This window comes from Symphalangus syndactylus, chromosome 14 (genome assembly GCF_028878055.3).
Source record: "Symphalangus syndactylus isolate Jambi chromosome 14, NHGRI_mSymSyn1-v2.1_pri, whole genome shotgun sequence".
Classification (NCBI taxonomy): domain Eukaryota; kingdom Metazoa; phylum Chordata; class Mammalia; order Primates; family Hylobatidae; genus Symphalangus; species Symphalangus syndactylus.
In genome coordinates, this window is record NC_072436.2 from 113,813,257 (window position 1) to 113,839,628 (window position 26,372).

At 48.2% G+C, this 26,372-nt stretch overlaps 1 long non-coding RNA gene across 1 annotated transcript; it reads right to left on the bottom strand.

Moving 5' to 3' along the window:
* Positions 1–984: 984 nt before the first annotated feature.
* LOC129461486 (uncharacterized) lies at positions 985–26,357 on the bottom strand. Its single transcript, XR_008650568.1, has 4 exons — positions 26,134–26,357; positions 14,759–14,897; positions 7,047–7,239; positions 985–1,857 (listed from the first exon to the last, which is right to left on the bottom strand). It is a non-coding gene; the product is annotated as an uncharacterized lncRNA (long non-coding RNA).
* Between the last annotated feature and the right edge of the window lie 15 nt (positions 26,358–26,372).

Here is a 26,372-nt window from a genome sequence, read left to right on the forward strand (position 1 = left end):
CCCGTTTCAACAACAACAAAAAGAATGGAATAAAATAACTTCTCAAATAGCTAGCAGAGGCAGATCTGGTTCTCAAATGCAGGTTTTCCAAGTTTCAATTCTTGTTTCTAGCAGTATTGTGGAGAAACATGATCACTAATACATGGGGGAGAGGAGGTTTCAAGTTCTGATGAAAAGATGGTAAAGAGAGGAGTTAGTTGACTAGGAGTGACTAGGAATGGGAAGAAAACGCATGACACTACTTAGAGGAAAGAAGAAAAATAAGCATAGAGGTGAATGAGCAGACAGAAAGGGCTTGGAAGAAGCGTGTTTGGCCCTGTCTCTGCATTTCTTCCCTTGCATTAGTAACTTCCCTGAAGACTTGGATGAATCTTCTCTTCCAGGGCATCCAGTGTTCCCTTTCTGTCCACTTGTCCTTTCCCAGGGCCCATACAGTCTGGGAAAGCATGGTCTGCAGGCTTCTCATCTCTTTCCTTCCTTAATCAGCCCCTAGCATCTCTACATAACCCATATACACCTGGAGTTCCACATGTCCCAGTCTTGGCACTGCAGTGAATTCAAAGAAAGGGAGACCCTAGCTGGGCGCAGGGGCTTACACCTGTAATCCCAGCACTTTGGGAGGCCGAGGCAGGCAGATCACTTGAGCCCAGGAGTTCCAGACCAGGCCTGGCCAACATGGTGAAACCCCATATCTACTAAAACTACAAAAATTAGCCGGGCTTGGTGGTACATGCCCAGTAGTCCCAGCTACTGGGTAGGCTGAGGCGGGAGAATTGCTGGAACCCAGGAGGCAGAGGTTGCGGTGAGCTGAGATCGTGCCACCACACTCTAGCAGCCTGGGCAACAGAGCAAGGCCCAGTCTCAAAAAAGCACAAAGACAAAACTAAACCAAAAAAAACCCACACACACACATAAAAACAAAGGTAGACTGCAATAGGAAAAATTCAGTCAAAAGCAATTCAAATAATTACTCAGTCAACCCAGTTCTATCTCAGTTCTTTATTATATATATAAACTTATTCTGTCCAGATTCCCTAGTTTTCTTTTTCTCATCTTTTTCGTTTTCTTTTGAGACAGGGCCTCACTCTGTCACCCAGGCTGGAGTATAGTGGCACAATCATGGCTCACTGCAGCCTCAATCTCCTGGGCTGAACTAGTTCTCCCACCTCAGCCTCCTAAGTAACTGGGACTACAGGTGCATGCCACCATGCTCAGCAACTTTTTGTATTTTTTGTAGAAACGGGGTCTCACTGTGTGGGACAGGCTGGTCTTGAACTCCTGGACTCAAGAAGTCCACTTGCCTCAGCCTCCCAAAGTTCCAAAATTACAAGCATGAGCCACTGCACCTGGCTGATTCCTTAGTTTTCTTTTTTTCTTTGCCCACTGCCTGGATTCCATAAGCAGAAGGAAAACCCGGGGGCTGACTTTGTAGGCAAGACTCTTTCCTCTTCAAAACGTAAATTGCTTCAAGTGGTACCAAAACTGAAACATGTTTATAACTTAACATCTTTTCTTCCTACCCCTTCAATCTCTTGAGCAATGAGAAAAGGCACTGAGCTCTTTCTTTGGTGACACATAGCCTGTGCCCTCAAAGACAACTGACACCCCGGTAACATCCATTCGAAGAGCTTATCTGTACCTCCCCTCCTTTATCCCCAAGGTCACTGGGTCAGAGCTCACGCAGTCATTCACAACATGATGTTTAACACCGAGACGCTCTGGAAGTGCTCCTTCAAGACTCAGAGGAAGACCCAGTGCTGAGACAATCGTGCTCTCTCTCTCTCTCTGGATCACCTCCCAGAGACAAGGACTGCCGGAGTCCCTGGCTTCCCCAGCTGCTGCCTCTCATTCCTGCGCCTGTGGGACGAGAGTTCGAAGCTGTGCGACCTTGACCAAGTTACTTACCCTCTCTAAGCATATGTTTCCCTAAATGTGAAATAGGGATAATGGTGATGTGTTTATTTCACAGGTTTGATAGAAGGATTAAATGAGAGATGCATCAAAAGCAGTGGGCACAGGGTCAAGGCTCAGTGAGCTTTCTCTTTTCTTATCAATAGGCAGGTCTCCATGAGGACAGAGACTGGCTTCATCTCAACTGTAGCCTCAGGGCTGGCCACAGTGTCTGCACCCGACAGGACTTCAGTAAATATCTGTTCATACACTAACCACAGACTTAGGCATAAAAGCCCTTTGGAAGAAAGTTGAGCATTTCATGCCCCTTCAGACTGTGAAGAGCAATGATGGCAACTTTAGCTTGAGAGGGTCTCAGGAGCCATTCATCACCACTGTGAAAAGGCAGAAACCAGAGCTGTGTGTTTAACTCCCAGCCCCAAAACCTGTTGGCTTTGCTTTATCACTATGAGATTCCAACGGCATCCCTTTAGAATGGGACCTCTCTCTTCTTCCCCAAGGCACCAGCCTTCGCCCCAGACCTATCCTTATTAGCTGGTGCCTCCTCTCTGTACTCTGAGCCCATAATGTGCTCCTCAGATAGCAACATGGGAGAATACAGCAGCCCAGAATGCAGGCTGCAGAGTTAGATCCCCAGAACAGGATCTCAGCCGGCTCCATCCTTCCTCAGCTTGGCGACCGTGGCCACTGACTTGCTCTCTATGCCTGAGTTGCTCCATCTGTGAAATGACGATTGTCATAGTCCCTGCTTCAAAGACTCACTGGGAGGATTAACTGAGAAAATGCAGGGAAGGTGCTTGGAACTAAATGCTCAAAAAAAGTCCATCTGGACAGGTGCGGTGGCCTGTAATCCCAGCACTTCGGGAGACCAAGGCAGGCGGATCACCTGAGGTCAGGAATTCAAGACCAGCCTGGTCAACATGGCAAAACCCCGACTCTACTAAAAATACAAAAATCAGCCAGGCATGGTGGCGGGCACCTGTAATCCCAGCTACTTGGGAGGCTGAGGCATGAAAATCGCTTGAACCTGGGAGGCAGAGATTGCAGTGAGCCGAGATGGTGCCACTGCACTCCCACCTGGGCAACAAGAGTGAAACTCTGTCTCAAAAAAAAAAAAAAAAGTCCATCATTCTAATTAACGGAGGCCAAATCATCTCAGCACTTCTTTGGCTGGTCAGCACACTCCAAGCCAGTGTTATCCAATAGACCAGAGGTCCCCAGCCCCCAGACCATGGACCAGTAGTGGTCTGTGGCCTGTTAGGAACTGGGCTGCACAGAAGGAGGTGAGCAGCGGGCTAGCGAGTGAAGCTGCATCTGTATTTACAGCTGCTCCTCCTGGCTGGTGTTGCTGCCTGAGCTCTGTCTCCTGTCGGATCAGCAGCAGCATTAGATTCTCACAGGAGCACCAACCCTATTGTGAACTGCATGTGGAAGGGATCTAGGTTGTGTGCTCCTTATGAGAATCTAATGCCTGATGATCTGTCACTGTCTCCCACCACCCTGAGATGGGATTATCTAGCTGCAGGAAAACAAGCTCAAGGCTTGATTCTACATTATGGTGAGTTGTATAATGATTTCATTATATATTACAATGTTAACAACAATAGAAATACACAGTAAATGTAATGCTCTTGAATCATCCCGAAACTTCACCCCACAAATCCACGGAAACTGGTCCTTGGTGCTAAAAAAAAATTGGGGACCACTGCAACAGACTATTCAGTCACGGTCCAATCAAACATTCTGCGATGGTGGACTTGCTCTACTCTGCACTGTCCAACATGGGAGCTGCTAGCCACCCACATGGGCTGTTGAGCCCTTGAAATGTGGCTGGTGAGAATGAAGAGCTGAATTTTCAATTTTCTCTTATTTTAACTAATTTTTTTTTTTTGAGACAGAGTCTCACTCTATCCCCTAGGCTGGAGTGCAGTGGCACAATCTCACTCACTGCAACCTCCATCTCCCAGGTTCAAGCAATTCTCCTGCCTCAGCCTCCTGAGTACCTGGGATTACAGGAACCCGCCATCATGCCCGGCTAACTTTTATATTTTTGTAGAGATGGGATTTCACCATGTTGGCCAGGCTGATCTTGAACTCCTGACCTCAGGTTATCTGCCCACCTTGGCCTCCCAAAGCGCTGGGGTTACAGGCGTGAGCCACCATGCCTGGCCTTAATTCATTTTTAAATCACAAAATCTAAACAACAAGTGGCTAGGAGCTACCATAGTGTACAAGGCAGCTGTAGAATCACAGGAAATTATCAATGACCCTGTCCTGCTTCAAGTTTACTTTTCCCCCTCATGGTGAGACTCTAGATTCTTTCCTCTTCTCTCACATTTTTTAGATTTTTCAGGCTTCGACCATGAAAATCAGTTCTGTCCTTCCAAGAAAATAACGTTCATAACACTTACTGTATACCAGGCTGATTTCACGCTTTACATGTATTAATTTACAACAACTCTGAGGCAGGAGCTGTGATTATGCCCATTTAACAGATGAGAAAACTGAGCCACAAAGCGGTGCTAGAACTTCTCAAAGTCACACAGGTAGCAGGAGGCAGAGCTCGGATTTGAACTCACTTTGGGTTCAGCAACTCACAGCTCTCACCTATGACATAATATAACTTCTGTGGTCAAAACACTTAGACCTGGATTTCACAGGAAACTTGTGCTTGCCTGGCTGCTAGGGTTTTCATCATCTTCCTTATCTCACAGTTCAAAACCCAGGGCCTCCATGCTCTTGCTATGGTGGCCGTTCACTGGCAGGAGGCTTCTGGGAAGGTTCTCCTTTTATGTCATTTTTCTTATGCGTGGCTTTTTGTCTCATTGGTGTTTATCTGCAGAACTTTGTTTCCTTCTGCTCAATTCATAATCAGAGTGCTTTTCCTCCTGGCTGAATTCGTGTTTATGCAAAAAGAGGTTGGGCGCAGAGCCAGGCGACTGACGACACCCGGCTCGTCTGGCAAGTGGATATCAAACTGTTGTATCTCGTTCTGCCACTCGCGGCTCCTGCTGTGGGGCTGGGCCATCTGCCAGCTCTCCAAGGAGCTGGCGGGAAAGCGCTGCAATCAGAGCGAACCCACGGCCCGGGTCAGCCCGCCTCGGCACAGCACTCCAGCTGGACCACAGTGCCTTTTGGGGACACATCTGCATTCCCAGGCAGGGCTGTGGGAGGGCCGCCTGCCTCCTGTCCATCACAGGGAAAACCTACCCTTCTCCCGTGTCCCTTCCAGGCAGCCTGTGTGGGGATTGCTGCATTAACCTTTAATATGGCTAAAATGTTTTCCTTCAATGACAGTAATGCTGCCAGAACCCATCAAGATACCCAGGAACTGATGTGCCTTGGCAAATGATGCTGCAAAGATGGGATTCCCAGCAGCCTTTGCATCTGTTGCTCACAGCCCACGAGCATCTCCACCATCCAGCAGGGCTTCTCTCACAGTCAGGGCAGAAAGAGAGAGTCCATCTGGAGCATGCTCGGGTTTTAAATGAGTGTCCCCGATAATTTAACATGATTGATGGCTGAGATATTTCACCAAGTTCAGGAGTCCCGGTTCTCAGAGAAAGGCAGCCAGCCATGATTGTAAGACCTGGGCAACCCGTACAAACCAGACGGCAGGTCTAACCCCTCCCCAGAGAGCTCCAGAGAGTATCAAAGAGTGAAACAGCAGAGGGATGGTCGGGGTGGGGTCATCGTGGCTGGCCAGGGTCTGTGACAGCACCTCGTTAGGCTACTCCCAAGAGGAAATTTGGAGAGAGGGTGGGAGGGCAGCTCTCAGTGTAAGCCAAGTCTCCTGGAAAATAACTTTCAAACTTTGGAGGATTGTGAGCAAGATGGGACCAGTAACTTCTATCTAAAAGAATGTTAATAGCAAGATAACTCATCCTAATATTGGTCCAAGCTAGGTCTTTATTATGCATCATAAAGGCTCTGAGAATAACCATGTAACCTCCAAAAGGGCTGGGGCTTTGAAGAATCTCAGGCAACTCGCTTCCTTCTGCTCAGTGACTCCCCTGGAGCACAGCAAAGCAAGGAAACACTTAGAGCCAAGCTTGAGTTCTGCATTTCATATACAGGGAGTCCATCTCTTTCTACCCAATTGTTCCCTAGATGAGTAACTAACTCCTTCCCCTTAACTGCACCTACTTCCTACCAAAGCACAAGCACAATGGGCTGTCCATGAGCCTCCCCCAAACATGTGCACCTTGTGACATAAATTCTGTCACCCAAAGAGACCAGACTAAATGCAAAACCAAAGTGGAGCCTTTCCTTGAATTACAGGTTCTAAAGAGTTTTGGACCCTCTACAAACCCCAAGAGTTAGGAATTGCCTGTAAGAAGCACCAGCCCTTGTTTTAAAGAGGCAATTTAAGAATAATAGCCATGCTGATGCCACACTATGCTAAGGGAGAATAATGAACCTAATAAAACTAGCGATTTTCCAATTGCTTTTGCTGCTGGCAACACTGATTACGCTAATTAAAGGGTAGAATAGTAAATACCCACTCTTTTGCATCCAATTAAGTGTTCAGATTATTTCTCAGAAGTGTTTGTTGAAAATAGCACTTCTGATAATCATGGGTCCCAAATAAACAGAGTCAAGTGTGGTGTGGTACGTGTGTGAGTGTGTGTGTGTGTGTGCGCGCACATGTGTCCTTCTGGAGCTCATTTTATGGAGATCCCGCATAGCTCCCCAAATTCCTATGAGACCAGATAAGAAAAATCACAGTTTCCTAAGACTATAGCTTGGGATATATTTGGAAAAGGTGTGTATTGAGAACACAGCATACGGAAACTATTTCACGTTGGCAATATCTGTGATTTAACATTGCAAACATCAGAAATACAACTGGTTCTTCAGAGCCACCTAAGTCCCTCACAATGGCAATATTAGCTTCTTCTAAATAATAAATTAGCCAGTCAAACTATGTTCTACAGCATGTTAGAAGTTTCATCCTTCTAGTCAATGTCACATTTCAAGGCAAAATCGATTTATATGTAAGTTAACAAAAGTGCTGTCACTAAAAATTGAGAATTATGTCTAATGCCAATCAGAAATGGAATAAATAAGTATTAGAGGATTTGCAAGTTAAAGCAACCATAGAAATGCTATTATCAGGAAGGAAAATGTATTACCTGCAGAGGTTACAGATAAGACGCTAGAACCCAGAAGAGAAAGAATCTCTGTAAATATTTCCAGTAAGTTAATCAAGAGTAGCTGGGTACGGTGGCTCATGCCTGTAATCCCAGCACTTTGGGAGGCCAAAGCGGGTGGATCACGAGGTCAGGAGCTCGAGACCAGCCTGGCCAACATGGTGAAACCCTGTCTCTGTTAAAAATACAAAAAATTAGCAGGGCGTGGTGGCGTGCACCTGTAATCCCACCTACCCGGGGGGCTGAGGCAGGAGAATTGCTTTAATCCAGAAAGCAGAGGTTGCAGCGAGCCAAGATCACACCATTGCACTCCAGCCTGGGTGACAGATCACGGCTCCATTTTGAAAAAAAAAAAAAAGAAAGAAAGTTAATTAGGAGTGAGAATAGGATGAGTTTTTCACTCACAAAAGGAGATGAGATTCATCCATTCTTTCAACATGCATTCCATCAATAGTGAGCACCTGCTCTGAGCTAGGCCCATTCTAGGTCCCAGGAAATGGGTAGCCAACCAGAAATGGCCCTTGATTTGGAGCTCACATTTTAGAGCAGCTAAATGGACAGAAAGCAAGTAAGCAAATTAAGATCATTTTAAATTGGGAGAAGTTCTTTAGAGAAGCATTTCCACAAAGCTGAATCACATCATAGACTCTGACTGCCAGGCGGTAGGGAAGGTAATATCTCACCTGCCTGTGGATAGCAGAGCTTCTGAGGCCTTGCAAAGTATTTAGTACTAAGATTTCTGTCTTAGGTCAAGTTCCCTAAAAGCAGAGCCTGAGGCAGGGATTAAGTGGGTGTAACTGATTCAGGAAGAACTCTCAGGAGATAGGAGTAAGGAAAACAGGATATGGCAGGGAAGGAGCTAAGTGAGATATGGTCGCAGCTGGAGACTGGCTCCAGTCTGATCTCACAGGAGCTCCAGAGGATGAACTGCACCACCATGTTATCCCAGCCTAAGGTCTTTTGTTCTCGTGTGTCCGCCGGTCCCTGGCCAAGGGCTGCAGACTCTCTTGGGGCCCCAGCAGACTGGAGGAGAAGGAGCATGGTCTGTGGTCTACTCTTTTGTGCACACCCACCCACCTCTTCCCCAGCTGACACTGCTGGAGGAGGAGAGGGAGAGATGTCATCTCCTCCTATGGCAACCTCTGGGATGGCAATGGCCCTTTTCCTGTTGGGTGTAATCTGCTGCCATCTCTTGCTGTCTGCAGCCTGACACAGAAGGGTGAAGGTCACCAGGTTCCACTGACAGGGGTCTTTGTCTCAAGCAGCAACCCTAGGACAGCAGGTCCCTTGCAAGATTCAGCAACACTTCATGACTGTCTGCAACACACCCCATGCCTCTGATGGAAGGAACCCAATGCCCCATGCTGCACCCATTTCTGCCAGACTGGGTTCCCTGATCTCAATTTCCCTCTGCAGTCCCCAACTCTGGGGTCTGCAGACACATTTCAGATCCATCCTTAGTACCTCCCAGGAGGCAGAAGCCAGAGGAAATAATCCTTGCCCCAATGCACCTGACCATGCCACCTCACTGCATGCTCTTTCTCCCTCTCCAGGAAAATCAAGCTTGTTGAATACTTACCAATGTGCCCACATGCATTTAGTCCCCACAACCACTTCGTGGGGCAGCATTATCATCCCCAAGTTACAGACAAGGAAACTGAGGAGAGCATTTATATAACATGCATCTAAGTGGTGGAAAAAGGATCTAACCAGGTAGTGCGGCACCAGAGCACACTTTTTTGTTGTTTAGAGACATGGGGTCTCCTCTCTGTCCCTCAAACTGGAGGGCAGTGGCCTGATCATAGCTCACTGCAGCCTTGAACTCCCGGGCTCCAGCAATCTTCCCGCCTCAGCCTCCCGAGTAGCTGGGACGACAGGCATTCACCACCAACTCAGCTAACTTTAAAAAACATTTTTCTAGAGATAGGGTCTGATCCCAAACTCCTGACTTCAAGCGATCCTCCTGCCTCGGCCTCCCAAAGTGCTGGGATTACAGTCATGAGCCCCCGCGCCCAGCCCAGAGCACTTTTTTTTTTTTTTTTTTTTGAGACGGAGTCTCACTTTGTCGCCCAGGCTGCAGTGCAGTGGCAAGATCTCAGCCCAGAGCACACTTTTAACCACGATATCATTCTGCCTCTGGGTAGGTTAGTCAAGCTCTGTAGCTCATCAGATGTCTGTAGAGAGAAGGAGACATCAGTCTCCCCTTCTTCCAAACACCCCCAAATTTTACAAGTGATTTTCTCAGATCCCTCAGCATCAGGAACGGGGATAAGCAGGGCAGCCTGTCCACTTCCCAACAGCCCAGCAGATATCCCAAGATTACATCTCATTGGCTCTGACTAGGACATGAGCCCAAAGCTGAACCAGTTGCTGTAGCCATGGCATACAGCATCCTCGGTCCTCTGGCCAGGCCAGAGCTACATCCCACCTCTGGATCCTCGGGTTGAGTCAATACATCTTGAACCAGGCACAGACTGAAGCTCAAGGGAGAGTCAGAGTAATGTGACCCAGCCCACCAGGAAGTGGGTGCTGAGCAGGCAAGCATTCATCACCCACTGCACACACCAGGGAAGGCTTGCGGTGGCTTAGTCCCACCTGGGGGCAAGAAAAGAGTGCCTGCTCCGTGCCAAAATGTGATGCCCAACACTGTATCTTAAAGCTAGCTGGCTTTGTAACCCCAGCTACTTGGGAGGCTGAGGCAGGAGAATCACTTGAATCCAGGAGGCAGAGGTTGCAGCGAGCCAAGATCACGCCATCGCACTCCAGCCTGGGTGACAAGAGAGAAATTCTGTCTCAAAAACAAACAAACAAACAAACAAACAAAAAAGCTAGCTGGCTTAATCCTCACAAGGATGTCATCTATTTTTTGGCATTCTACAGGTAGAAACACTGAGACACTGGGAAATTTTAAAACTGACCACCAGCCGGGCATGGTGTCTCATGCCTGTAATCCCACCACTTTGAGAGGCTGAGGCAGGAGAATTACTTGAACCCAGGAGTTCAGGACCAGCCTGGGCAACATAGTGAGACCTCATCTCTACAAATATTTAAAAAAAAAAAAAATTAGAGCTAGGCGCGGTGGCTCACACATGTAATCCCAGCACTCTGGGAGGCCAAGGCAGGTGGATCACTTCAGCCCAGGGGTTCGAAACCAACCTAGCCAACACGACAAAACTCTATCTCAACTAAAAATACAAAACTTAGCTGGGCATAGTGGCACATGTCTATAATCCCAGCTACTTGGGAGGCTGAGGCATGAGAATGGCTTGAACCCAGGAGTCAGAGGTTGCAGTGAGCTGAGATCGTGCCACTGCACTCCAGCCTAGGTGACAGAGCGAGACCGTGTCTCAAAAAAAAAAAAAAAAATAGGTACTGTGGTACATGCCTGTGGCCCCAGCTACTCAAGAGGCTGAGGTGGGAGGATCGCTTAAGCCCAGGAGTTCAAGGGTGCAATGAGCTATGATTGTACCACTGCACCACTATTTATATTTGTATATGTATATATGTATGTGTATATATACACATATATATACACACATATATACACATATATACACGTGTATATGTATATGTACGTGTATATATGTGTATATACGTGTATATATATATACATATATACACGTATATATGTGTATATGTGTATATATATGTGTGTATATACATATGTGTGTATATATATTAAAAAAACACACATGCACAGAATCACCACCAACAACTCAGAAATTACCATCTCCCTCTATTCTAAGGAATTATTTTTCATTTTGCCATCTCTGAAGTTGGAATACACCTTACAATCACTGGAATGTCACGGTCTCGTTGGCAGCATTTTTCTGCTTAGTAGCCCATAAAATAATAGCACATCTTGTAACTAACAGTGTTGTCGATGCTATGAGATCCTGGGGAAGCCCAGAATCTAACTCCACCCTGTCTGACTCCAAAGACCACATATTTTCTATGCCTTTGGACTGGGGAACAGATGTAGACAACTCGAGCTTTGCTGATTGTGAGAACGGTATGAGAAATGGCCCTGATGGAATTTTCTTCTTGTACTTGCAGGGGAACAAAGTGGCATCATCCCACTATTCCAGGGGAGGTGCTAAATACGAGGGTGAGGCTGTCCAGCAGTCCCTGGTGGAGTCCTACACTCACCCAAAGAGCAACGAGACAGAGCGGAGGGAGAACATCAATACCGTCATGAACTGGTTCACCAAGGAAGACTTTGACTTTGTGACTCTGTGCTACAGAGAGCCAGATAACGTGGGACATCGATTCGGGCCAGAGGCAGAAAACAGGAAGATGATGATTCAGCAAATCGACAGGACCATCGGGTATCTGGTGGGAGCCACTGAGAAGCACAGCCTGCAGAGCACCTCAGTGTCATCATCACATGAGACCATGGGATGACCACAGTGAAGAAGAGACCCAATGCCAACAAGATCCCCTTGTCCAACTACATCAAGTTCAGGGACTTGGTCAAGTTTGATATTGTGGGCTACGGTGGCTTTGGGATGCCCCTGCCCAAATTGGGGCAAGAGGAAGCCCTTTACCAGGCACTGAAGAATGCGTACCCTCCCCTCCATGTCTACAAGGAGGAGGAGTTTCCAGAATACTTCCACCTCGCTAAACATGACCGGGTTCTGCCAATGGTGATGTATGCCAACTCTGGTTACAGTATCAACGGGGTAATTTCATTCTAAAATGAATAAAGTCACCTTGTATCTAGGAGACAACCATTAGGGAAGGGTGGTTCTGCAAAAATCAAACATAAGTGCACAGCCGGGCACGGTGGCTCATGCCTATAATCCCAGCACTTTTGGAGGCTGAGGCAGGTGTATCACTTGAGGTCAGGAGTTTGAAGCCAGCCTGGCCAACATGGTGAAACCCCATCTCTACTAAAAATACAAAAATTAGCCAGGCATGGTGGCACGCATCTGTAGTTCCAGCTACTCTGGAGGCTGAGGCAGGAGAATCGCTTGAACCTGGGGGGCAGAGGTTGCAGTGAGCCAAGATCATGCTACTGCACTCCAGTCTGGGCAGCAGAATGAGACGCTGTCTCAAAAAAATAAAATTAATATAATAAAACAAAACAAAATAAAATAAAATGAGTGCACACACTAGGAGTTGTAGCCCACAGGGTCCTAAATGTTCCCCACCCGCCCCCCAACCAATGCCGCCCCAAATTACCATTATACAAGATTAATGACCAATTCAACTTGACAAGGCTGATTTAAAAATAAAAATAAGGCTAGCCATGGTGGTTCACACCTGTAATCTCAGTGCTTTGGGAGGCCAAGACAGGAGGATTGCTTAAGGCCAGGAGTTCAAGACCAGCCCGGGCAACATAGGGAGACCCCATCTCTACAAAAAAAAAACAAATAAATAAATAGCCAGACACAGAGATGCATGCCTGTAGTCCCAGCTACTCAAGAGGCTGAGGTGGCAGGATTTCTTGAGCCCAGGAGGTCAAGGCTGCAGTAAGCTGTGATTACACCACTGCACTCCAGCTTGAGCAACAGAGAAAGACCCCGTCTCTAAAACATAAATAAACAAATAATAAAAAACAAACACCAACTTCCTTATTCAAAATTGTGCATAGCACTTCACTAAACATTGAAGAGCAGTTCTTTCATTTTTGCTTTCCCAACAACCCTATAAAATAGATGTTCTTAGTTCCACCATTTTAAAGAAGAAATCAAAACCTAGAGAGAAGTGACTTGAAATTAAAAATGTAGGGTTGGGCTGGGTACAGTGGCTCACACCTGTAATCCCAGCACTTTAGAAGGCTAAGGTAGGTAGATTGCTCGAGCCCAAGAGTTTGAGACCAGCCTAGGCAACACAGTGAAACACTATCTCTACAAAAAATGGAAAAAAATGTAGCTGGGTGTAGTGGCACGTGCCTGTGGTCCCAGCAACTCAGGAGGCTGACGTGGGAGAATTGCTTGAGCCCAGGGGTGTTGAGGCTGCAGTGAGCCATGATCACGCCACTGTGAGATAGGAGGCAGGACTTGACTCCACAGGCAGGGCTTGGACACCACACCAAATTGAGAACTAGCTAAAACAGGGCTGGGGCAGAAGCAGCTTTCCATCACATATGCTCACCAGTGTGCCATGTGAGTTTACTATTGCCATGGCAACACCCGGGAGTTACTGCCCCTTTCCATGGCAATGACCCAATGACTCAAAAGTTACTACCCATGTTCTAGAAATTCCTGCATAAACTGCTCTTTAATCTGCATGCAATTAAAAGTGGGTATAAATGTGATTGCAAACTCTCTGCCTCCAAGGTAGCCCTGCCCTACAGGAGCAGTCACAGGGCTGTAACGCTGTCTCTTCAATAAAGCTGTTTTCTTCTATACCTCCGGCTTGCCCTTGAATTCTTTCCTGGGCAAAAGCGAGAACCCTCACGTGCTATTGAGAGGTGACAGCGTGCTGGCAGCCCTCGAGCTCACTCTCGGAGCCTCCTCTGCCTGGGCTCCCACTTTGGTGGCACTTGAGGAGCACTTCGGCCTGCCACTGCACTGTGGGAGCCCCTTCCTGGGCTGGCCAAGGCTGGAGCCGGCTTCCTCAGCTTGCGGGGAGGTGTAGAGGGAGAGGCGTAGAGGGAGAGGCGCAGGCAGGAACCGGGACTGGGCAGCGGCACTTGCAGGCCAGCGTGAGTTCCGGGTGGGCATGGGCTCAGCGGGCCCCGCACTCAGAGCGGCCAGCCGGCCCCGCCAGCCCCGGGCAGTGAGGGGCTTAGCACCTGGGCCAGCAGCTGCTGTGCTCTATTTCTGGCCGGGCCTTAGCTGCCTCCCTGCAGGGCAGGACTCAGGACCTGCAGCCCGCCATGCCTGAGCCTCGATGCTACCCACCCTGGCTCCTGCATGGCGGGAGCCTCCCCAATGAGAGCCACCCCCTGCTCCATGGCGCCCAGTCCCATCGACCATCCAAGGGCTGAGGAGTGCCAGCCCACGGCACAGGACTGGCAGGCAGCTCCCTCTGTGGCCCCTGTGCAGGATCCACTTGGTGAAGCCAGCTGGGCTCCTGAGTCTGGTGGGGACTTGGAGAACCTGTCTAGCTAAGGGATTGTAAATACACCAACTGGCACTCTGTATCTAGCTCAAGGTTTGTAAACACACCAACCAGCACCCTGTGTCTAGCTCAGGGTTTGTGAATGCACCAATGGACACTCTGTATCTGGCTAATCTGGTAGGGACTTGGAGAACTTTTGTGTCTAGCTCAGGGATTGTAAATGCACCAGTCAGCACCCTGTCAAAATGGACCAATCAGCTCTCTGTAAAACAGACCAATCGGCTCTCTGTAAAATGGATCAATCGGCAGGATGTGGGTGGGGCCAGATAAGGGAATAAAAGCAGGCTGCCCCAGCTAGCAGTGGCAACCTGCTCCGGTCCCCTTCCATACTGTGGAAGCTTTGCTCTTTTGCTCTTTGCAATAAATCTTGCTGCTGCTCACTCTTTGGGTCAACACTGCCTTTATGAACTGTAACACTCACCGCGAAGGTCTGCAGCTTCACTCTTGGAGCCAGCGAGACTATGAACCCACCGAGAGGAACAAACAACTCCAGACGCGCCGCCTTAAGAGCTGTAACACTCACCTTGAAGGTCTGCAGCTTCACGCCTGAAGCCAGCAAGACCACGAACCCACCAGAAGGAAGAAACTCCGGACACGCCACCTTTAAGAACTGTGACACTCACCGCAAGGGTCTGCGGCTTCATTCTTGAAGTCAGTGATACCAAGAACCCACCAGTTCTGGACACACTATGCTCCACTTCGGGGCTCCCCTGCCCTGCATCAACTGCACTCTGGCCTGGGTGGCAGAGAGAGAGACACTATCTTTAAAAAAAAGGAAGAAATGTAAGGTTAAGTGCTGCCCCCAAGCCTGCATGGCTGATCATTATACAGAGTACACAAAGATCACCAAAAAAGTCACCATAAAGGCCCCCTGCCACTGGTTCTCATTTGCCCATATCAAAAAATATGCAAGCCTGTTCATACAAAGACACACACAGATGCTCGTAGCAAAATTATTCATAATTTTCAAAAGCTGGCAACAACACAAATGCCCATCAACAACAGATGAATGGACCAACAAGTACAGTCTACCCGTGTGATGGAACATTAATCAGCCAAAATATGGAATGAAGGGCTGATTCATGCTACAACCTGGATACACCTTGAAACCATTAGGCTAAGTGAAAGAAGCCAGACACCAAAGGACAAATATTAGATGATTCTATTTATATATATATATATATATATGCTCAGAATACAAAAATCCAAAGAAACAGAAAGTAGATTAATGGTTGCCAGGAGCCAGGGGTGGGGATAGTCAGGGGGAAATAAAGGGTGACTGCTAATGGATACAGGGTTTCTTCTGGGGTAATTAAAATTTCTAAAATTGATGGTGGTGATGGCTGCACAACTCTGAATATATTAAAAACCACTGAATTATACACTTTATTTATTTATTTAGAGACAAGTTCTGGCTCTGTTACCCAAGCTGGAGTGCAGTGGTGTAATCTCAACTCACTGCACCCTCCACCTCCTGGGCTCAAACCATCCTCCCACTTCAGCCTCCTGAGTAGCTGGGACTACAGACACACACCACCATGCCCAGCTAATTTTTTTGTATTTTTGGTCGAGACAGGGTTTTGCCATGTTGCTTGGGCTCATCTCAAACTCTTGGGTTCAAGTGATCCTCCCACCTCAGCCTCCCAAAGTGCTGGGTTTACAAGTGTGAGCCACCATGCCCGGCCAAATTGAACACTTTAAATGGGTAAATTGTACGGTATGTGAATTATCTTTCAATAAAGCTGTTATTAAAAAGCAGCTTTAAGAGCCAGGCATAAGGGCCATGCCTGTAATCTCAGCACTTTGAGAGGCCAAGGCAGGAGGATCACTTGAGCCCGGGAGTTCAAGACCAGCCTAGACAACATGGCAAAACCTGGTCTCTACAAAAAATTCAAAAATTAGGCTTGGCATGGTGGCTCGTGCCTATAATCCCAGCACTTTGGGAGGCCCAGGTGGGTGGATCACTTGAGGTCAGGAGTTCAGGACCAGCCTGGCCAACATGGTGAAACCATGCTGCTACTAAAAATATTTTTTAAAAATTAGCCAGGCATGGTAGTGGGTGCCGAAGCTGAGGCAGGAGAATGAATTGAACCTGACAGGTGGAGGTTGCAGTGAGCCGAGATTACGCCACTGCACTCCAACCTGCTGGGCGACAGAGTGAACCTTCATTTCAAAAAAAAAAACTAAAAATTAAAAATTAGCCAGCAGTGATGGCTCGTGTTTGTAGTCCCAACTACTCAGGAGGCTAAAGTGGGAGGATTGCTTGAGCCCAGGAGGTTGAGGCTGCAGTGAGCCAAGACTGTGTCACTGCACTCTGGCCTCAGCAACAGAAGAAGACCCTGTTTCACAATTTTAAAAACAATTAAAAAACAAGCCTAAAGAAAACACAAAAACCAATGCTAACTGTGAGACATAAATGAGATGGTCTATTTTTTGTTAACTACCAACTAACAATTCACAGCAGAAACAAAGTTTAAATGATGCTATAGCCGGGCGCCGTGGCGCACGCCAGTAATCCCAACACTTTGGGAGGCTGAGGTGGGTGGATCACCTGAGGTCAGGAGTTTGAGACCAGCCCAGTCAACATGGTAAAACCCCGTCTCTACTAAAAATACAAAAATTAGCTGGGCTTGGTAGCGAGTGCCTATAATCCCAGCTACTCGGGAGGCTGAGGCAGGAGAATCGGTTGAATGCCGGGGAGGCAGAGGTTGCAGTGAGCCAAGATCGCACCATTGCACTCCAGCCTGGGCGACAGAGGGAAACTCCTCTCAAAAAATAAATAAATAATTAAATAAATGATGCTATAAATCTCATGTGAGGGAAGACTGCCCCAGGTACAGCTTGAAGAACCCTTGCTGTGAATAGGAGCCAAATGCGATAATTATGTTTGCAGCTTGCTTCATGTTAGCTTGTTGCAACTCTAGAGTGTAACAGGTATGAGAAAACTCACGGGGTTACTGTTTAACGTTGGTGGAAATATCCACATCAAAATACAACAATTTATCACCTAAGGTATATTTTATCCCTCAAGTGGCCCAGAACACTGGGATTACTGCACACCAATCGCACACCCATAGCTAAGGCCTTGCCAAGGAGAAATTCCACAATCACCTGGCCTATTTGTAAACCTAGTTTATGACGTGTTGTAACAGGATAACTTGACAGTAGCATGAGGACATTTAACGAGACAAGAATATTCCCCACTGACCAACCAGATAGTTTGAGGAAACAGGGTGCTGTGCTCGGTTTAATATTCTGCTGAACCGACCAGTAGGCAGAAAATCCTTTGGGTCAATGCCTCTCACTGAATTCACTTCTCAGATTCCCGTCCACCTGCCTGCTTTGCAATGCAGAGTAAAGTGGGCCTTCCTTGACTCTCTTCAGGGACCAACGTGCTTGAGGCCATCATGAGGACATCCATTCTTTTTTTTTTTTTTTTTTGAGAGAGTCTCGCTCTGTCACCCAGGCTGGAATGCAGTGGTGTGATCTCAGCTCCCCACTGCAACCTCTGCCTCCCAGGTTCAAGTGATTCTCCTGCCTCAGCCTCCTGAGGCGCTGGAATTACAGGCATGCGTCACCAGGCCCAGCTAATTTTTCTATTTTTTGTAGAGACAGGGTTTCACCATGTTGGCCATGCTAGTGTTGAACTCCTGACTTAAAGTGATCCACCTGCCTCAGCCTCCCAAAGCGCTGGTATTACAGGAGTGAGCCAACGTGCCTGGCCCAGGGCTTTCATTCCTGATGGACTGCTCCACAGCCTCAGAGACAGTCGGACTGCTTTCTTCAACCAGAGCGGAGCAGACAGGCAATTTCTGTATCCACCAAGCCAAATATTAGACCAACTGTTCAATGTACAGAGAGCATCACATTTCTTATATGCTAGAATATCTGTTGGTCTAAAATATAAATAAATAGTATTGTAGCCAGCCACAGTGGCTCACGCCTAAAATTCCAGAGCTTTGTGGGGCTGAGGCAGGAGGTTCACTTGAGGTCAAGAGTTCGAGACCAGCCTGGGCAACATAGCGAGACACCCCCCCCACCGCCACCTGCCATCTCTACAAAAATTAAAATAATTAGCTGGGCATAGTAGTGTGGGCCTGTAGTCCCACCTACTTGGGAAGCTGATGTGGGTGGATTGCTTGAGCCCAGGAATTTGAGGCTGCAGTGGGCTATGATTGCATCACTGTACTCCAGCTAGACCTTGTCTCAAAAGAAAAAAAAAAGTGTTGCAATGGACATTACTTTATCATCTGAAAAGAAGGACAGACAAGAAAGGCAGTTGGCATTTAACAAGCAATTACCCAGAATCCTCATCCCATCCCACCCCCACCCTTCCCCTAAAAATGTATGTATATGTTTTTATACCATAAAAAATACATCTATTTGGCTCTGAAACCAGATGGCTTGGGTTCAGTTACCTGATCTAGCATTTGCTCCTGATGACTCAGTGCAGAAAAGCTCTGTAACTCAGTTTCCCCAGCTGTAAAATGGGAAATGGCGCCTTTACTGGGCTGCCATGAGGGTAAAGGAGGTAACATATTATTTATGAAGCATTCAGAACAATTCATGATACATAGTAAGCTCTATATATTTGACCTTATTATTACTGTCAGTACGATTATCATCATCTTGCTGTTTCCGACGGGTACGCTTTCTACATTCCCTTTCTTAAAGACCTTTAAATCCTTGGTATTCTCTACACCACCACAGAGAGCAGTGTCCTTGTAGTTTAAATTTTCAAAGACCTCATGGATCCAACAAGCATGAGATTAACTAAGGGACAGTTTTCTTTCAGCGGATTGGAATCTAAAATGGCTTTTTTATTGTTATTATTTTTCAGAGAATTATAATGTGTTTCAACAAAGGCAGCCATGGCTTTGATAATGTCCTCATGGATATGAAGACCATATTCAGAGCTTTCGGGCCAAATTTCAAGAGGAATCGCCTGGCAGAGCCTTTTAACAGCATCCACATCTACCCATTCATGTGTAAGCTCCTAGGAGTCACCCCCAAACCCACAACAGCTCCCTGGCAGTCACCCAGGAAATGCTCGTGAACTCTTATGACCAGCAGCCAGCTGAGATACAAAAGCAGCTGCCAGAAAACTGTCAGCACGGTCTGCTCTGTCCTGAGACAGGAAAGAATCCAAAAGGGGTCTCATGGTGGGGAGGAGGGAATTCAAGCAGAACAATCCTGTTTCCCAGCAGCTTTGGAGCCCCAGGAACAAGATGCCAACAGCTCCAAACAGACACCACAGGAGGTAGGGAATCCCTCGACCTGCTGGTAACATTTTACATAGTGCCTTTTAGGCAAAGGGAAGGCGCTCTATAGAGAAAGTCAGGCTGTAATCCTTCCGGTCCTCAGGAAATCACTGTGTACAGTCTGCCCCCAAGATGCCCCTTCCAGATACGGAAATCAGCCCTCCTTCAATAGCACAGAAAGCTGTTCATAGGGGAGGAACAAAACCCTGCTGTTCACTCGATGCTGAAAAAAGGAGAGGGGAGAGTCGGAAACGAGACTGCAAATTCTCAAGACTTCAAACTCCTTCAATCTGGGTGATACAAAGGAAGAATAAAATCATCTCAGAATTTGCTGTTGCCTTCTTTTGTGGGTTGTTTACAAACACTGGCTATCTTTCCTTTTGCCTTTTGCCAGGAGAGACTTGGATACATCCAGTGATCTAACGAGCGCTTAAAGCAATTACATGCAAAAAGGAGTAATGGGCTGGGCACAGTGGCTCATAGTTGTAATCCCAGGACTTTAGGAGGACGAGGTAGGAGGATTACTTGGGGCCAGGAGCTTGAGACCAGCCTGAGCAACATAGTGAGACCCTGTCTCTACAAAAAATTAGCTGGGTATAGTGTCACATGCCTGTAGTCCCTGCTACTGGGGAGGCTGAGGCAGGAGGATCGCTGGAACCCAGGAGTTTGAGGCTGCAGTGAGCTAGGATTGTGCTATGGCACTCCAACCCCTGCCTCTAAAAAAAAGGAAAAGAGGGGATGGCAGGGGTGATATACATCCTTTCTCTTCTTGTAAGCCACTGTCCATGATCTCCTTGTGAACATACATGAGGCAGTCCCTTTTGTAGAAAACTAATTAAATGAATGACCAATTCACCAAATTATGGAGGATTTTTCTTCTTTTTAAGTTTTGGAGTTTTGCTACAACTATTTTGTGGCCCCTCCCCTGTCCCACATCCCACTGGGAGCCTGGGATAAGCTGCGTCTGACTGTCAGTTACTGATAAGCAGGACATCCCACAAACAGATTTTCAGCGAATTGGCTTTCAGCAAATTGATCATTTGGCAAAGCGGTCATTAGGCAAATGGGTCATTTGGCGAAGAGGTCATTTAGTAAATCGGCTTTCAACGACTTCCCTATGAGACTTCTCTAGAGTGAGCATTTTCTTGGGTTAAATGTACATTTCATTTCCATAATTAATACTCACTAGCGGCTAGATGGGAAACTTCCCAGGGAACCATGAGCAGCCAGAACAGCCTCTTAATAATCAGGCAATTAAAAACCCTCTGGTTTCTTAACAGGAGCGGAGGTACAGGGGGCATCTGCTCTGCAAGGCGCAGTGATCGGACTCAGCATCGTCACAGGAGTTCTGGCGGTTCTGTTTGTTGCTAGTATGACATATACAGCCATTCGTCGAAAAAGGACTGAGTGGTCTTTGGGTCTCCTGTAGTTGATCATCATATGTCGTGATAACCCATGACAACTCCTTGCCACATGCCACGGGAGGTCCAGCACTCCAAGAACCCAGCAGCCAGGGCCGTCTTCATGGGCTTGCAACCTGGACAGTCCCACGGGGACACAGAAGAGTCCCCAGTGTGGTTTAATAATCTGCCATCACCATCTTGAAATTCTTTATTTTTTAACAACGGTGGCCAGGGATAGTGGCTCATACCTATAATCCTAGCATTTTGGGAGGCCAAGGCAGGCAGATGGCATGAGCCTAAGGAGTTTGAGACCAGCCTGGGCAACATAGCAAGACCCCATCTCCACAGAAAATACAAAAATTAGCCAAGCATATAGTCCCAGCTACTTGGAGGCTGAGATAGGAAAATTACCTGAGCCCAGGGAGGTCGAGGCTGCAGGAGCTGAGATTGTACCACTGCACTCCAGCCTGGATGACACAGCAGGATCTTGTCTAAAAAAATAACCACAAGGCCGGGTGCGGTGGCTCATGCCTGTAATCGCAGCACTTTGGGAGGCTGAGGCGGGCGGATCACTTGAGATCAGGATTTTGAGAACAGCCCAGCCAACATGGTGAAACCCCATCTCTACTAAAAATACAAAAATTAGCTGGACAAGGTGGCGCATGCCTGTAATCCCAGCTACTCAGGAGGCTGAGGCAGGAGAATTGCTTGAACCTGGCAGGAGGAGGTTGCAGAGAGCCCACCTGGTGCCATTGCACTCCGGCCTGGGGCACAAGAGTGAAACTCCGTCCCCAAAAAAAAACCACAACAGCAAGGAGGGCCCCACATGTGGCTGAAAACAACAGAAATGTATTGTCTCGCAGGCCTGGATGCTAGAAGTCCAAAATCAAGCTTTCGGCCGGGCTTCGCTTCCTCTGAAACACGTGAGAGAATCCTTCCTGCCTCTTCTGGCTTCTGGTGGCCGCCGGCAATGCTTGGTGTTCCTTGTAGATGCATCGCTCCAGTCTCTCCTCCCTCATCACATGGCTGCCTTCTCCCTGTGTCTCTGTCTTCACCTGACATTCTCCTCTTTTATTTTATTTTTTTGAGATGGAGTTTCCCTCTGTCACCCAGGCTGAAGTGCAGTGGCACAATCTTGGCTCACTGCAACCTCTGCCTCCTAGGTTCAAGTGATTCTCCTGCCTCAGCCTCCTGAGTAGCTGGGATTACAGGCGCCTGCCACCGTGCACTGCTAATTTTGTATTTTTAGTAGAGATAGAGTTTCACCATGTTGGACAGGCTGGTCTCGAACTCCTGAGCTCAGGTGATCCTCCCACCTCGCCCTCCCAAAGTGTGCTGAGATTACAGGCATGAGCCACCATGCGTGGCCCTCATTCTCTTCTTTTATAAGGACACCAGTCATTGCATCTGCCCCCTCACCAGCAGCCCCCAATCCAGTATGACTCATCGATACTTGATTACATCTACAAATACCCTATTTCCAAATAAGGTCACATTCCTGGGTACTGAGCATTAAGATTTCCAATTTTTTCCCTGACTCAATTTTTTTTGAGTCAGGGCCTCACCCTATCACCCAGGCTGTAGTACAGTTATGTGATTATAGCTCACTGTAGCCTCAAACTCCCTGGCTCAAGGGATCCCCTGACCTCAGCCTTCCAAGTGGCTGAGACTACAGGCGCACACCACCATGCCCAACTAATTTTTTTTTTTTTTTTTTTTTTTTTTTTTTTTTTTTTTTTTGTACAGATGAGGTCTCACTCTGTTGACCAGACTGGTCTCCTGACCTCAAGCAATCCTCTTGCCTTGGCCTCCCAAAGCATTGGGATTACAGCCGTTATCCTGTGCCTGGTCCTCTTTCTTCCTCCCAATCATTGTATCATTAGCCTGAGCTGCCCATATTCCTTATTCTGCCCCTCCCTGACCGATCTCCTCCTTTAACATAACTTCCATCTCGATATCATGGGGCCTGCTGGGCACTGCAAACAGCCTAAGGAAAATGGAAACTTTACTTAACCTTAAATTCTATTACAAAGTCCACATTGAACGTAGTTTATATTTGAACTATACAAATTTTCTGTAAGTTGAAACATGACCTATAAAGGTCTCTACACCCTGAAGCAACGTTTTAGAAAGAAATCAATTGGTCCTTTTCTGCAGAAACCATTAACCATAGGAGAGATAAAGGAAAAACTTCAGTGTACTGATTGAACTTCCATGCCCATAGCTTAATTTCTAAAAGGCAACCATTCCACACTGTTAAACTGCCTTAGGTTGTTATTACTGTTATTAAAGAGACCCTCAAAGCCAGAAGTTGAATCTTGACTGTAGTTCTTGCACGTACACACACACACACACTCTTGCAACTGAAACCACTCAAATTGTCCTAATGCTGCTCCCCATAGCTACACCACCTGGAATTTTACATTTGTTTTTAAGCATCAGTCCCAATCTTCACTTGCACCCGAACACACCGCACCCGTGAGAGCCACGTGACATTAAAAAAAATCCCTTCAGTGAGGCCGGACATGGTGGCTCACGCCTGTAATCCCAGTCCTTTGGGAGGCCAAGGCAGATGGATCATGAGGTCAAGAGATTGAGACAATCCTGGCCAACACGGTGAAACCCTGTCTCTACTAAAAATACAAAAATTAGCTGGGCGTGGTGATGCATGCCTGTAGTCCCAGCTACTGGGGAGGCTGAGGCAGGAGAATCGCTTGAGCCCGGGAGGCAGAGGTTGCAGTGAGCCGAGATCGTGCCACTGCACTGCAGCCTGGCAACAGAGGGAGACTGTCTGAAACAAAAAAATCCCTTCAGTGCCTTGATCCTTCCAGATTCAGATCCAAGATAGATGATATTTGTCCCTCACCAGAGCCCGCACACCAAGATAAAGATTTCTTCCGGCCGGGTGCGGTGGCTCACGCCTGTAATCCCAGCACTTTGGGAGGCAGAGGCAGGCGGATCACCTGAGGTCAGGAATTTGAGACCAGCCTGGCCAACGTGTTAAAACCCTGTCTCTACTAAAAATACAAAAGTGGCCCAGCATGGTGGCTCACGCCTGTAATCCCAGCTACTCGGGAGGCTGAGGCAGGAGAATCACTTGAACCCGGGAGGTGGACGTTGCAGTGAGCCGAGATCGCGCCATTGCCCTCCAGCCTGGGCAACAAGAGAGTGAAACTGTCTCAAAAAAAAAAAAAAAAAAAAAGAAAAAAGATTTCTTCTGTGTGCGTGACTCAGCTCTGTGGTCCGCTAGCGTCCTTCCTCAACCCGCTTCCAATCTATGGAATCAGGAAAGACTCAACCAAGCTAGATTTATTAACATTTTAGTATAACATAATACAGTGTTACTTATTATAGCATTGACCGTATATGCCCTTTTGCTCCTTGGAGGAAAGGCAATTAATAGCTATTATGTGAGTTAATAAAATAATCCCAGGATTTATGAGTATAACTAACCTGTTCCCATTGGTTTTCCTTGTCTCCTGCAGGCAGAGAGCTGATCAAAACAGCAAAAGCAAAGCAGTGCCCCTGGCCCAGTTCTGAAGCCAACCTTCCTTAAACACCCAGACCCATCCCTGGTTAGGACTTGCTGTGGATTCTCAGGTGACTCCATCTCAGGATACAGGGACTGAGAGAGTGTATGCAACATCTCAGACCCAGAAACCGTTGATTCTGTCTAAAAGCACAGCAATAACCACGTCCCCACCCTCCTGATTTAAATGAAAGTCTGCGGGAATAAAAGATGAACCTTTTTTTTTTGTCAGATCTTGCGTTCATTTGGTTCTGGTGGGGAACAACAGCTATGAGAGAACAAGTGTATTCAATTAGAATTAATTCCCCTCTCTTATTCTCATAGCTGAGCAGGGCTCAAGTGCCTCTCATCTGAAAGAGGTAATAAGATTTAATCGGTCTCCTCATCTACCTTCTGCAAGTATACTTGACAAATTAGCTCTCGGGAATCTTCCAAATGGAGTTTTATGAGGAATTTGCAAAGGTAAACCTTTTAGACTTTGAACACAGTTCAGATTTCAGGGGCAGTACTGAAATCTGAACTGTGTTGCTAACTGCCCTGCCTTTCAACTCAAGACACAATAACTTTGAACTAAAATAATATTTTTGTTGTTTTCCACTCTGTCCCCACGTCTGTATCACCACCACCCCCAATTCCACCCCGCAGGAGCTAACTCCTCCTTCCTGTCCCTGCAAGATCAAAACTCCTGGAAGCCCCGCTAGCTCTGTCTGCTCGCCTTCGTGGCAGATATCGCTATTGTACTTTTATACTTATTTGTGTGATTAAGTACTTCAATGTCCACTTCTTCCAGGAGCCCCTGAGCCCCTGGAGGGCCTAGACCACACCTAGTTTTTCTCACTGTTACATCTCCCTTGCCAGGCACATGGTAGGCGCTTAATAAGTATTTGGTGAACGAATGGCTTGTTTGGTGACAGTCCAAAGGCTGGGGGACAGAGGGAAAGCTCCCTCCTGCCGGGCCCCAGAGGGGTGGCGCTGAGGGAGAAGAGGCTAGGATAAGGCCTCCTGGACCGAAGCTCGCACCCGTAAGGCCCCTGCCAAGAAGACCTTCCCGAAAGCGCAGGAACTGCCAGAGTGCCTATGTTGGCCCAAGGCCTCAACCGACGATCCCAAGGACCCTCGCCCTAACCGGCCCCGCCTCCCGGGCCCCAAAGCCGAACTCGGCCCCTCCCGAAGCTCCGGCTCCTAGGACCCGCCCCTGGCCCCGCCTCGGCCGACCGTGGCCTCGCTCCTGGGCCTGCCTCAAACCCTCCGCAGGTAACGCCTCCCGAACTTGAGCCACACTCCTACTCCCTCTTCAAACTCCTCCCCGTTTCCCACACCCTGGACCCCTCGCTCCGTCTCGGCCCCGCCCCAACCCCAGCCCAGCTCCATCTCGGCCCCCGAGCCCCGCCTCCCAGTCCCGGGGTCCCTCCCGACCCCGGCCCCTCCCTAAGCTCCGCCTCCCACGGCCCGAGCAGCGCCTGGCCATGCCCCAGGGCCCGCCTCCCGAGCGCAGCCCGCAGCCCGGACTCGGCCCCGCCTCCCGGACCCTGGGCCCCTCCCCACCTCGGCCCTCCTAAGCTCCGCCTCCCAGAGTCCGAGCTGCGCCTGGCCATGTGCTACGACACAGTCAACACCCCGCCCCGGCCCCGCCTCCTGAGCCCTTCTCGGGGTCTGGCCTTAGCCCCGCCCTAAGACCTGTCTCCTGGGCTGTGCTCCGAGTCCCGCCTCCTGAACCCAATCATCGTTTAGCCCCGCCCTAATGCCCGCCTCCAGGACGCTTATCCTGCCCCCACGCAAGGCCCCGCCTCCAGGACGCCACCAACCTGGACGCTTCCGAAGCCCGGCTTCCAGCATAGCCCTACCCCGGCCCCGCCCCAGGACCCGCCAACCTGGACTCTCCCCAGGACCTGCCCCAACGACGCTTATCCTGGCCCTACCCCAGGCCTCGCCCTCATGACGCTCATCCTGGCCCTACTGCGGGCCTCGCCCTCATAACGCTCATCCTCGCCCCGCCCTAGGGTCCGCCCTCACGACGCCCCTCCTGACCCTACCCCGGGCCCCG